This window comes from Cotesia typhae, unplaced genomic scaffold (assembly GCF_013202065.1).
Source record: "Cotesia typhae breed Kobodo isofemale line unplaced genomic scaffold, CoteBio_Ctyphae contig_48, whole genome shotgun sequence".
Taxonomy (NCBI): Eukaryota; Metazoa; Arthropoda; class Insecta; order Hymenoptera; family Braconidae; genus Cotesia; species Cotesia typhae.
The window spans coordinates 5,682,452-5,697,416 of record NW_027423756.1 but is presented as its reverse complement, the minus strand read 5'-3'; the positions used below and the strand labels follow the sequence as shown (position 1 = coordinate 5,697,416).

Genomic DNA, 14,965 nt, shown 5'->3' with positions numbered 1-14,965 from the left:
CCGGTTTCCTCGTAATCCCCATAGGATCCCATTGTTGTTGCCCACGTGTGGATGCGCACCAGCTTTACAGTTTAAATGTTTTATACATACATATGCATGGATACATATACACTCTGTTTTGACTTAAACTGTTTCTCTTTTCAGACTTCGGTTCACATACTCTTACACTTACATTTACACTTACTCTACTTGGCTCTTTTGCTAATACAGTCGGAGATCCTGGACTGCTCTTGTTCTGTGTTGCCTTTTAACCTAATGAATAAGCTCTTTCTAACAAATCCACCACCTCATTTAGTTCGCAGAGGATTACCGCGAAAAGCCCAAGTCTGTGTCGTGTTGCGTCTAACCACGTACGCAGCTACATGTTAATTCTTTGTCTTTCGGAAGCTCGCGGAATGTAATGAGCTCAATATTATCTGTTTTACCTGTAAAAAATTATTAGCAAGCCTCAATATTGATTTAATACTTGGTCTTGTCAAAATTTTTCTACGAAATAAACGATAGGGTGAAATTTATAATAGAAAATTTATTTTTTTTATTATTTATCTATTTTTATCTCACACCAAAAAGCAAACTACTTCATTCAAAAAAATATTTTTTTTTTTAATTTAACTCTAGTGGTGAGAAACTGTAAAATAAAATGAAAAGTCAAACACATTTATATTTTTCAAAAAGGTAACCAAAACGGATAAAAAATATTTGCTTGATTCAAAAAAACAATTTTTATCAAGAATATCATTTTATAAAATCTGATCATCTTTAATCGAGTAGAGAATTTTTGAATTAAATAAAATTAATTCGAAATGAAAATAACCTAAATTTTTGATTTTTAACTTTATTTTTGATATTATTTTTTAAATTTAATTTTTTCGACATAAACTTCACCCAACGATTACTTTCTCTTGGAGTAACACCGATTGAAGATATATATTACCAACTTGCATAGAGAAAACCAACAATTTTCCGAGTTCTTCCCGCGTCTTAAACATTTTACTCTAAGACCACCTTGCAAAATTTTTCCCCTATTATCTTTTTCATCTGGAGCCTTTCGCCTAAATAATTATCAATTAAAGCACTCTAACGTGTCGCACGGTGTGTTAGGGCGAAGCCATGCGGGTAGTAGCCGAGGACAGCGGGGAGACGTCGCACTCTCTCGCCTAGAGCTTAGTAAAGTATAGTGCGAACTAGAGAGAGGAAGAGAGAAAGAGAGAGTCAGGTTAGGGAGCAATCTCGGTGGCGTTTATAGGAAGAGATCGAATCGGCTTGTGAGTTGTCTGACCAGCGTCGGTGTTGCTGTGCGGCGGTTGAAAGCCGCTGTCAACATCTCTCAGTGGGCAGCGCTGTCCAGCTCGAAACCTTGTTATCAACCACCAGCCATTAGGAAGGGACCCAAGGCGACAAAATCCCGAGCAAAGTGCCATCTTTCCCAAGTAATTATGATGATCCCCATGGTTGAACCAATGGCTAACGCCATTCGCTACATTCTGTAAAGCACTTATTTTTTTCTTCACTATAGTACAAGCCGCTATTACTATTTTTCCTCATCCTCATTCTCGGACATCTGCCTTACGTAGGAGCACAGTTTAGCGCATCAAGGCAAGTAATTTTAATCTTTATTCGGTTCGAATAACAAAACAAACAAACTGCCGTTTGCATTCATGAAAATGATTTGGTTAAAGTATTAACCAAAAATGAGATTACAGAAAAATTTGTTGTAGTAACAAATGTGTTTGCTTATGATAATATATTGATTAGTTTTTTTTAACAAAGTGAGCAAAGTTGCAATAAAAAATCAGTTTGCAATACCACTTAATTAATTTTAACAATATCTCTTTGTTGTTACAACTAAATTATTTCATTACTATTACTTAGCTGATTTTGTTGTCATAACAGGATTTATTTATTGCCGTAATAAAATAAATTTGCTGCCATAAAATTAATTTTTTTCCGTTACGATTAGTTATTTGAACAAAATGATTTAGCTATTTCAACAAAAAAAATGTTACATCAAGTGACTATACAGAAAGAAAGAAAGTCTTGAATCAAGCGTAAATTTTCTTTAATCAAGAAAATCTTAAGGAAGATTGAAAATTTCTTGAACGAAGTTAAATTTTCTTAAGAAAAGAAAATTTCTTCTTGCTTCAAAATAACTTCGGTCATCCTTACAATTTTCTTGGTTCAAGAAAATTTTTTTTTCTGTGTAATAAATATTACTGCAACAACATAATTTTTGCTAAGCCAGCATAAATATTTGTCATCTCAACAAAATAATTTTATTGCTTCAACAAATCAATTTGTTAATTCAGCTAAACTGTTTTGTTTGATTAATTGAAAGGCTCTGCTACAACAACAAAACTGTTATATTTTGATATAACATATAAATTACGTATTATAAGCTATGTTTTAATATCATAATATATGATTTGTTATCCCTCTGCTAACACAATAATTTATTGTCACACCTTGTCTTATGTCCTAACAAATTATTTTTTTTAGTGTAGTTCTGTTGTCCCTGGTCCCTGGTCGTTGAATTTGAACATTTTCGTGAATAATAATCGGGATTTTATCGATTGTTAAATAAATATTGACGAGTGCTCGGCAGCGGCGACTGAGGGCATTAAAAAAATTGCCAAAGTGGATGCACAAATCATCGAGTGAAAACGCTGAACCGGAATCGTATGTACTGACGATGTATGCGTAAATTTAGCGGAGAGCAAGGGAGAGAGCAAGGGTGAGGGTGAGGGAAATGACAGGAGTGTGGGTGGCATTTGCAGTAACAAAATGCGAAACGCCGTACGCGTTAATTCCCGTCCATAAAAGCCATCGACAAATCAAACCTCGACATGATTCACTGCCGACATAAATACAACTAGATCAGTTTGCTGTTGTAGGTACGTGCCGGGTGGATATGACCGATAGGTGTAGAACAATCATTCTGTCTAGAAATATATGTGTACTGAATGTTAGTGTGTATACACTGACTCGATGCGTCAATTTGTACTGATGCTGTTTGCTGTATTAGTCTGCTAAAAAGTTACGGTTTGCGGGATAGAAATGATTTGGTAGAAAGATTTTAATTTTGGGGAAAAATATTTAAAGTTAGTGTAGGTGTATTTATTAAAGTCATATTCTTAATCATATCTGATTTTCATATAATATGATTCACAAATGATCTATACGACCATTTATAGTAAAAACTGTCAATATATTAATATATTTGACATAGCAAAAAATTTTATTCTAACTTCATTATCTATATCATATCATAGATAAACATATTAAGAACAATATCCTTTTTTTCTTTGGCCAAAAATTCGTGTAAAGTGGTACGAGAGAAAAAAAATTATTACCCAAAAAAGTATCTTTTGGCTCAATAATTTTTGAAATGAACAATTTAAATTTAGTAATTTTTTGACAAAAAAATATCAATATCTGTCTTCATATCTGTCTTTATAAAATACCCAGAAAGAAAAATAGTCTTGAGTCAAGCGTAAATTTTCTTAAATAAAGAAAATCTTAAAGAAGACTGAAAATTTGTTGAATAAAGTTAAAATTTCTTGAACGAAGTTAAATTTTTTTAAGCCAAGAAAATTTCTCCTTGCTCCAAAATAACTTCGGTCTTCCTTATAATTTTCTTGGTTCAAGAAATTTTTTTTTCTGTGTAGTTACTTCATTATGTTAGATAAACAAATAGCTTTACTTTAATTAAGTGAAAATTATTTTTTTAATTATATCTATTCATCAGACAAGAAAATATGTTCTCAATAACTATCAAAAAATTTTGTCATTTATAATAGTTTTTTCTGTCAGTATAGATATATAATCAGACATGGTAATAAATATATATGATAAGGAGTATAAGTGATGTTTTAAAAAATTAAAAATTTGTCAAATATTCATTATTTTTATTCAGTTAAAAAAATAATTCATTTCTTTGAATAAATTAGCATTAAAAAAATTCAGTAACCTAATTCCGAGAGTATTTCATTAACAGCCATTGTGTTTGAATAAAAATAAAAGAGAAAAAAACTTAAACGTAAAAAGAATAAGAAAAGAAAAGAATAAAGAAGACGTAAAAAAAGGTACTCTCGATCGTAATTTTAATTTTTTTTCTCTTAAAGCTCCTATCCACGACTTTAGTAGCAACCACACGCCTTCAATCTCTCTTACTCTGCCGTGAGTCTCGCGAAAGAAAACGCATTTTCCGAGATAATCGGGCACGCTATCGTAGCAGCTCCGTGTCCCTCGGCTAAGATTTATATGGATAGTTTATTGTTATTCTACCCCACTTGGTTTTATGGGCCTCTCTCAAAGTAGGGAACTAACAGCATAGCAGTGCCACTGCCTCTGGTTCAGAGTGTAGGTAGTATAAGTAGAGAACAGTATAAGGGACACCGACAAACTATGGTTCGTCGTTCGACCACCGTCGTTTCTTTCACGATTCCACTGCTATGTTCGAGGACGATCTACGTGCTACTCTCGAGCTTTAAAGCCCGCCATACTTCTAACACCCTGCTTAGTTGTCGGTGACCTTTCGGACCCGCCGATAAACCTGACACTAAAAAACTAAAATAACATAAGAATAAAGTAGTATGGCTCAACGTCTCGGTCACCCTTCTTATTTTATTCCAGCAATGTTGATTACATATCACAGTAGCAAAACCAGTTCATTTTGTGGCCGATAAATAAGTTTTGTTATCTTTCAAAATATAGAAAATTTTTTTGACTAGATATACGCAAACTATCACCAGTTCTTTTTCAGTCAATAGAAAGTTCTACGGCTTTTTTTTTTCAATTTCTTAATCTACTCTGAATGAGATTTTCGTTAGGACAACATAAGATAAGTTATGCCACTAAATTATGATGTCACTATAATCACAACAAATCATTAGTTATTATAACAAAATATAACTTATACAAGTAAATAAAAATTTTTTTATGTTCCTATCACTTTAAGAATTTAGAAATTGACTGGAAAAAAGGAAAATAAAATTTTTATGCGAAACGCCTTTTTGGTTGTGAGAAAAAAAATTTTTTTGAAGCCACAGGGGCGTTGATAAAAATTTTCTTTTCTTTTATTTTCTAACTTTTTGCATTAAAAATTTAACGTTTTAAACTTCTTGCTATAAAAATTGAAATTAAAATAAAACAACGATTTTTGGGAAGCCAAAATGTCGAGATTAAAAAAATTTCATCTATAGAAATCTAAGTGAATTTAATAATCTTTCGAATTTACAAAAATTTTCCATTTTCGTAGAGAGAAGTTAGATTTTTGAAGCAGATTGATAAAAAATAAAAATAAGAATTTTTTCTCTCAAAGCCAAATGGACGTTTGTCAAAAAAAAATTTTTTTTTTTTCAATTTTCCCACAGAAATAACTTCATCAAGGGAGTAATTACCTTTAGATAACGATAAATTATTGGTTACCAAAATAAAAAGTAAACAGTTATTGTAGAAAATTTTTCGCGCTGTTGGACCTATTTTACGTGCAAAAACAATTGAGTTGAATGGAACCATTCAGAAATATCAAAAGTCATTCACTTTAATGGTATAGTCATTGCCTTTACAGAGTTTAGTTTCGCCATGATTTCGAGCTTGGCTATTTTTAAAAACAATTTTGCCGTCCAAATTAATTAATTTTGTTCGTTCGAAATTCTATTTCTTACTATGAATTAATCTATTGTTTTCACATTTTTTGTTATACCAACCAAATCATAATTTTGTGTGTACTGAAAAAGATATTTTTACTTAAGTTTCATGCCCTTTTTTCCGACTTCTTTATCTGCGACATCAAATTTGATCGTATTATACAAAGATAATATTCTCTTGATTAAAGATATAGAATTTTTCTCCGCTATGACATTAAAACGAGTTGTAAGAAAATAAATTTTTGAAACGAGTACTTCATTTCTTTTTAATATAATGATATGTTGATATGCTCATTCTGAAGGCAATAGAATACTTTTCAAAACACCATCAATACATCTTTTTATATAATAAATTCCCAAACATTTGTTCATTATTAAAAAAGTAATAATTTTGTACTCAATCAGATAAAAATCATATAAATAAAATTTATTATAATAAAAGGAATTATAATAATGTATTAGTATAATTTACCGATGGAAATATTTTTTTTATTGTGTACGCGTATATTTATTTTAGTATTTTGTTCAGCGATAAAAACCGATTGCGCGCTGATAAAATATTATAAATAAATATTTCTAGATTTATTGCCGGGGACTGGAAGTGAGGGCGCAACCGAATAAACGAATGAAACGTTCTGGCAAAATTATAAAAACAGAATGGGCAACGGCATGTCAACTTCGATCGCAAAACTACCGCGAATAGTTTCGGGTGGTATAATATGCCGCGGTACGGTCACTGTGATTTATAGACGCGTGATATTTTGATACACAGCACAGAACCATACTAGTATCATACCAATATACCAGAGGAAGCAATGGAAGGGTCGATCGTCGCTCGCGGAAAGGGGAAACGTTTGCGATCAAGAGGGCGAGTGCTATACACTCGTTTTGGTGGAAGAAAAAAAAGAAAAAAAAAACATTGCTGGTGTACTTCTTGCTTACAGTTGGTAGTATACCACAGCAGAGACTCTATCACCGCGGCTCCACACAGCAGCTATAGACACCCTGCTCAGATATCGCGAAGAGAACGCGAGTCACTTATCTCGCGCTCCGTAAATAATAATAAAATAACAAAATATAGACATTACGTGGCAGTATATCAATGCTGCTTGCCGTTCAGTTTGTTCATTTTGCGTTTAAGATAAACTCACCGGCGGCGGGTGTCGAGTTGAGAAAAGTGAAAAACCACATTCCCTCTCTTCTCCCTCTCATTCACCGTCCCATTCACCCTCAATACGAACCCACACTCACACTGTACATACACACACAGGTTTGTTTCGATTTATTCCGCGGCCCATTCCCCAACGCTGGTTTAAATTTAATGCACCTGTATATCATTCGCGAAATAATAATTTAAAGAATGAAATGAAATAAAAATAATAATTATTATTTATTATGCATAAATCTACGATTAATCGACGATCAGTGGAGGCTGGAGGCAACTGAAATAAAAAAATTTTGATTATTGATATCTTTTAGAATTTGTAATTTATTTTTTTTCAAAAATTTTTTTTAATCACATTATTCTTCTGAGACAGTAGTAGATGATTAGTCAATTCAAGAAAAGTATTATTAAGTAAAAAAAAAAAAAAATAGAAAATTCTTTTACGATATTAAAATTGTTTCGATTTTTGTGTTAAAATATTTTGTAATAAAAAATACTTGAAATAAAAAATATATTTTTTTACAATTCTACTTTTGCTTCAGAACATTCTATTTTTTTTACTATTGAATCAATTACAATTATTGGATTAAATTTTTTTATTCAAAACATTTCACTGTCTTTAAATAAGATACACATAAACTGCATTCAAGCATTTCTTTCTCTTGGATTAAAATCCGTGCACTGAAAAAAATGGTTTTATCCAGAGAAAAAATCTTGAACTAAGAAAATTATTTTAAAGAAATTTTTCTTGGTTCAAGAATATATGTCTCTAATCCAGCTAATTTTTTTTCCATTTTGGTAACATTAATTCAAAATATTACCAACTTGACTTAAGAAGTTTAGACTTCTGTAGGCTTCTAAATCCTCAAAAAATCTTTTAAGAAATACTTTAAAGAATTGGTTTGAACGAAATTTTTTTTTTTTATTTTTTCATCACTTGAACATAGAAAATTTTTCTGTAACCAAAATTATAAAATTATTGAGAAAAAAAAATTATCTTCAGTTAGAGAAGATCCAGATAGTTTTCAAGAAAATTAGTAAATATTTCTAAATCTAGAATAGCTCCGCATTATGAGGCGCGCAACTATAGTATCAGCATGATAATCTTCTTCCCGTGTATTTACAGTTTATCAAAAATCTATAATTTTTTTTTTGTTATGAATTTCTCTTATTACTTCTGGGTCATTTCTCATTGACAGGAAATGAAAGGACTGCTGTTACTGCTACTGCTGTTGCGTTGGTGCAGTGTGCTGATTGCCGGCGTATTGGTTGAATTATTCAAACGTATCAGAAGCATTCGTTCATGCGAATACTCTCATCATCATCAACAATTACTCACCCGGTAATTCCAAAAATATTTAGCCTTTGTTTTGTTGTTTACCTATATTATTGTTTACGTTTTTCATCTGCGGGCACCTCTATTTGACGCGGCCAAAAAATTATCTCTCGCTACACCTCAATGCAATTCGCCCCCTTACCGTCATCACTGTTTTATAACCTACAGCATACAGAATGTCAGTATATATTATTATATTTTTAATGCACACACACACACACACATACATACATACACACACCTGTCTATAGTCTGTTTGAAATAATATAGATCACATTTGATGTGTATATTATATTTATACTCACATAGATATGAATCCATAGCCATAGGTATATATGAGAGTAATATAACGAATGTGGATAAACTCGTTGGAAGCGCGCGTAATAATTTGTTCAGACCAGTAGTTGACGGGTGACAGGTCTGATGCGTGCCAACACGTGACATGTGTCAACTGTGAATGTTTCCAACTCCACTGACTGGATGACAATATGACGGGTTTGGGAGCGTCACTGACAACGTCACACTCATTTTAATTTCGTTTTGTCAAATTTCATATACTTTTCGGCTTTAGCATTAGCTACAGTTTTTGTTGAAAAATTTTTAAGCTCCGAGCGCTTAAATTTTATAGTAACAAATTTAATTTTCAGAACATTATCAATTATTCGTTAATACTCGACAAATATATTTATACAAATGTATTTAAAATATATTCCAATGTAAACAATTTATGTCACAATTTAAAATCATCGTTTTTTGCACGTCTCATAAAGTAAAGTATTTAATTCTCGGAAGTTAGCAACTGTTTGTCTCATACATTGAAAAAAAAAATTACTTGAATCAAGAGTAAAATTCTTGAACCGAGGAAATAATTTTGAAGAAGCTCATTGTCTTGAATCAAGACAAAAAATTCTTAAATAAAAAAAAATGTACTTAAACCAAGTGAAATTTTTTAGTTTAAGAATTTCTTAATTTAAACCAAGAAGATGAATTTCTTCAAAATTATAATTTATAAATATATTTACTTGATTCAACTAAATCCCGATTTTTGACTGTTCTGTTTCATTTGGGCCGAGTCAGAAAAATAAGCGTTTGTAATTATAATTAGTGTAAAATCAAATGAATTCATAGAAGCTCATTTTTTTTCGTATTGGATTTCATGAAATATTTTAAATTTAAATAACATTAAAACTTGCTTTAATTATTTAACTGTATTTGCGGACAATGCCTGTCGGATAATAAAAGCGCGGTTTGATCTAGATTCGAGACCGGTCTTCAATGTATTTTATATTATTTGTAGTTTATAAAAAAATTAATTTTCTCAAGTTAAAAACATGAATGTTCCAGAGTTTACTTGTATTTACTTGTTGAGCTTAGAGAATAATTTCTTAAATTAACAAGTTCTGAGCTTTTATGTTAAAATTTCTTTTGGCTCAATTAAAAAATAAATTGTTTTTTAATGAAAAAGTTATTCTTTGAATTCAACTCTTTTAATTAATTTCAATTAATAAAAAAAATTTATTGAATAAAAAAAAGAGCTCTTCCTAGTTTAAGAATAAACTATCAAAAAGCAAAATATTTTTGATTCAAGTTAATTTTCTTTGAGCATATTTAATTCACCTTTTATAAAAATTGATAATTAATAAAAAACCTCCAAGACATTTTCCATGGTCAGCGTTTAAACTTTCTAAGAATAAATTCACCAAAATATAAAATAAAATACCTCCTCCATACTTTCGATTTTCCATAACGGCTCTAATTAATTAGATTCTGTCGCTAGGTGCAAACGAGCATAAAAGAAAAGGTATATAGGAAGGAAAGGGTGTGTATATCTAATTCATTCGCAAAGGGATTTCTCGGCATTGCTTAATGGTTAGACGAGGATCAGAGACCATTGTTCTTGCAGTCGTTGACACACACTCCGGTGGCACTCCCGTCGATAATTTTCGTCGACGGCGAAATAAAAATGAGGAAATGTGCTAAAGGTAGAAAAGCCAGAGCGAGTCTCTGAGTGTGAGTATGAATCGTCGAAGGGTGAGAAAGAGTCATCGCGCTCTTATACCGCGACGGTGGGCGTTCTGCAGAATATACACGGACATGAGAAATATTTCCACCCTGGTGGACCGACAATCGCCAAGCGCCTGAGAGTGTCCTGGTCATAGTCATACTTCTTTAAATGTAATGTCCGATGCCCATTTTCAATACTCTATCATCCCATTTTTTCAATTTATTGCCTGCAGAAATAGAAATAAAATGCATGACCAGTAACCAGGTGTATATATCATGTCCTCGTTCTTTCCGCTATACCGTCCAGGGTCAAGACAATCCACAATCCAACGATTTTATTTATTTACTTATTTACTTTTACTTCTATTGTACTTTTATTCCTTTTTTTTTGTTTCGTTTTATTGCTCTTTATTTTTAACATTTCATTAGTTCACGGTGGAATATTCACCGTCTAATTAAATATGGATGGCGATATTCAGACGAGCCCGACGGAGCGCGTTAACCCTTTTCGCGGCAATTAGCACAGGAGTCTCGTTTACTCTGCAGCGAAACTGAAAGCCGAGATAGATAAGCCAGCTTTGCTTGGATTATTTCATTCCGCCTAATATCGCCTTGTAATATTCGTTGCCGGGTGTTTCAAATTGTTTCTTCGTGTGCTTTTATTATTTTTATTCCTTTGGTACCCCCTCAGACTCTTCCCTCGTTAAGATGCACCAACATTCCCTGTTAGGTACTAAAAGAATTAATCCTTTTATTTATTAACGATGCACCCACAGAAAATTATACGACATGTTAACATCGTAATTTTTGCTATTGAGGGTTGTAATTTTTATAATTGTACATCACAATATCCATTCAAGATAACTTTGCATAATATTCCGTATAATAATATTCTTAAATGAATATTACGATGTGAAAATTAAAAAATTCGTAATTATAACCATAACCAATACTATGTTTTTTTTTTTGGTCCTATAGAAAAAGTAGTTTCAAAAAGTTTTTTTGCCTATAAATTTTTTATTTCGTTTTTAATCCGTGTATTATTTTTTTGCATAAATAAAAAATTTTCTAAGATAAAGTTAGACAATTTGCTAATTAAATCATCTTTAATAAGTGTCAATTATCTTTGATAATTTTTTCCTTTGTTAAAAATATAATACTATAGTAATTTATAAGATTAAAAAAAAAAAACGATTATGTAGAAAAATAAAAAAAATTCTACATGTTCAAAATTTACAAATCTATGAACACATTTTTTCAATTCTTATTTATTTTTTAAATTATACAAAAAAACTGTCAGGTGTCTGCTAATTTCAGTATCACGTTTGATATTAGTCCCAATCTTCTGCCCGTCTCTCGATTAATTATTAATCTCAATCAAATAGTTAATAAATTCTCTTATGAGTGACCTCAAGTTTTCTTCAAATGAAAACCATTAACCAACTTATTTTTTTTCCTCAGTTTAAAATCTAGACTTTATTACTGCGGCCTTAAGCCCATGACAAACAGAGTAAGCGATATAAAATAATTATTGGAGTAACTTTTTCCCTCCAGGTGCAGATGTGAGTTCGGACCGTAGAGGATGAGACGATATGGATGAAGCCAAAGTGTAAGAGTACGAGAGTAGACTGGTTATTTGTCACGGTAAGCGCACTTTCTCGCAGTATTATTTCCCACAAAGTGTTATTAACTGCTCTCATATTTCGACTTTTTATATTTTTTATTATTATTTATTTTATCCGGCCTCTTTACTCCACCCTGTTTCTTTATCGTTTAGTTCTCCTTGTATTTGTATTTGTATTTTTATTATTTTGAGCATACTAGCTTTGGAAAGTCCCTCTGCTCAGTATTTATACGCAGGATGTTTTATTATAATTTTTTGCTTCCGTTTTAATCGTTAATAGCGTCCGTTCATTTTGGCGCTAAGCACCGTGGTCAGGAGTTGTTATTTAGCTGAAATTTAAGCGCGGAAAACAGCCGACTCGCGTAAATGCCGTCCCGAGTAAACTAAACGTCACCCAGAACCAGAACATACACAAACATATTATAAATATATGCAATACATATCCACATTCACATACGTGTTGTATTATTTTTCGAGGAAGGGGCGAAAGTGAAGCTGCGACAAGAGTGGGCCGAGGGGGTGCTACTATATACTCTACACCAAGCTGGTGTTATTCAGTACAATGCAAAAGAGCACACTATTACCTTTGCACACGGTTGAATAAGTAAATTCTCGGTAGGACGACAGGAGGAATCCGAAAGCTTGGTGAATTCTCTCTTAAGCGCGTTTAATGTTTGCATCCCTCGTGAGCTGAATTATTTATTTCTCTTTTATTTTTACTCCACTATTTTTGTCCCAACTCTCCCTTCTCCGCAATGTTTGCTGCCTTTTTTTATTACCTTTCCAACGTCTTTTTACTTTTTTTTCACCACATTTCCCGTTAACCGAAAACCAGCATGTTGATTTATGAATTTAAATTTACACCGGTGTAACAAAACCCTCAGGTTGCATCGTTCTTCTCGCAGCGGCACGCTTGGATCACCCGCGATTCTCACGCAATTTTATGTTTTTATTTATTTACCCCTTGGTCTCTGCTTCTTTTACACATATACGGGCGACTCTACTAGAAATTGTTTTTTTAGAGCGTGACCCTTGTTGATCATGGAAGTGTTCATTAATAAGAAGAACATTACTTGAATTTTGAGCAGTTTGTTAACTTTTACTATAAATTGCACAGTCGAAACCTAAAATATTTTTAAGTAGTAAAAGCTTTTTTTTTTTTTTTTTTTTAAAAAAAAACATAATTATTATCTTTACATTGGAAATTTTGAAGAAAACCAAGTTGGTTTTGTTAATTTTCTTATTTTTACTGGATCAACTTTATATTTATTTGGCGGATGATAAATACAAATGAAACTTTCAAGTGAACAATTAATTGAAAATGACTGTTTAATGAGATTTTTATCTCGCATTTTATTTTTATATGAAATTATGTTATACATTAAGATAATAGATTTGAAAAAATCACAACGTAGTCATATTTTTTACCTTATCAAATTTTTGAAGCAACCTTTAGAGTGCTGGATTAAATTTGTGACTTTAGTGAATATAGGTCTAATGATGTAGCTTTTTTTAAGAGTTGTTCCATAAATTTTAGGAAATTAAGATACGATGAATTATTCGGGAGTTATTCAAAGACAAACCTGTAAGAGTTTATTTTTGGAAACTTCGATAGCTCGAGAGTAATTATGAAAATGATAAAAAATATCAAAAACATAAACAAAGAAGCTAGTGTTATTAACTTTAAGATATTTTCGACGGAATTTAGTTATCGCGTAGTTTCAAAGTTCTTTTTAATGAAAATTCAATTAATTTTGATTCCTATGATTGGAAAATTTTTCAATTTTTGTGTCTTTTTTATCTGACGAAAAGTCTTCATTCAAAAGTAATTGTAGTTCATTAAAATATTTCACACTTTTGAATTAAAAATATGAAGGTTTAAACTGTTTCCCACCAATTTCAATTGAATTTTAAGTTTGAAAAGTGACAAAAAGCTAGGTACCGTCAAGTGAATGGAGTTAAACCGTGATTTCAACGATTAATTTTCAATAGTAATAAATTCTGTCCGTTAAAAATAAACCTTTCTACTGAAAGCTTTGCAGTAGTAATTAATTAGTACTTTGATCCAAAAAATATCTATGCTACTTAACAAAAATCACACCCCCTCCCTTGAATCAGAACTTCAAAACCTCACAGGAAAAAATTATAACACAATAAATGTTAAATTTACACATAATAGTGTTAAATATTTAACACAAAATTTTTTGACGCATTGACGCAAAATTTTTTACTGTGCTCCCATATGAAGTAAATAAAACTGCAACGAAAAGACTATTATCAACATGAACAGTGGATGGCAACATCAGACATAATAATCAGAGGATCTTAATTTTCTGAACGAAGTGGATGTTGAACAACGACAGTAAACTTCAGCACAGTGTCGTCGAGTATTATTATATACACGATAGGTGTCGAAGAGTAGGTGCCTCTCAAATCCACATTAAGTTCGAACGAGGCGTTTTATTAACCCTTTTTAATGCATATTAACTAGTCCCGAGCTCAGCAAAAATTAATGGAAGAATCGCCGGTAGGTCGGTCTCTTTTTTTTTTTTTTACCAGTACTTGTAGTGGTAGAGGTAGTACTAGTGGAACTGCGACTAGTATTACTGATATCAGCAGTAGTTTGCGAGAAAGCAAGAGAAGCAAGAGTATATAGCGGTTGTATATAGCGTAGGTGGTGCTGGAGAACCAGGAACATTCAGGAGTATCACCGTTAGCACTCGCTATTAGCAGGGTTCTTCATTGGTGCCAGCAGCCCGCACAGCCCTCTCTTGCAAACGATATCGTATAAACGCGTCGTTAATTACTTACCCAGTGCTCATGGACACCCCTTTCTACCGATATCTCCACTCTCTTTTTCCTCTGCTGTACAGAGCTTTACAGTTTTCTCGCTTCTCCATGTTACACCTCCTCACTCCGCCAACGCCACTACCGCTACCGCTACTGCTCCGTTACGACGCCACGTGTTAAAGAAACGAATGTTTATTTCCAACTAAAAAAATTGTAATTGAACAGTATAGAGGAATCTAACTCTCATCTCTCTCATCTACGTTATAGCACTTTGTTTCTGGGGATTATTTCACAAACAGACGTAGACACATTCACATTAAAACACAATACTCGTTGATGCTTTCACTAGCAGAAACAGAAACAGAAACAGCAGAAGAGTGCTATTAGATTTTGATGGA

General features: G+C 32.1%; 1 long non-coding RNA gene across 2 annotated transcripts in view; it reads left to right on the top strand.

Annotated features, from left to right (window-relative positions):
• The window catches only part of LOC141529761 (uncharacterized), a 115,833-nt gene that overhangs the window by 28,953 nt on the left and 71,915 nt on the right, over positions 1 to 14,965 (top strand). For both annotated transcript variants that reach the window (XR_012479660.1, XR_012479661.1), the window contains exon 2: positions 11,708 to 11,797. This is a non-coding gene — a long non-coding RNA (uncharacterized LOC141529761). The remainder of the gene's footprint in view (positions 1 to 11,707; positions 11,798 to 14,965) is intronic.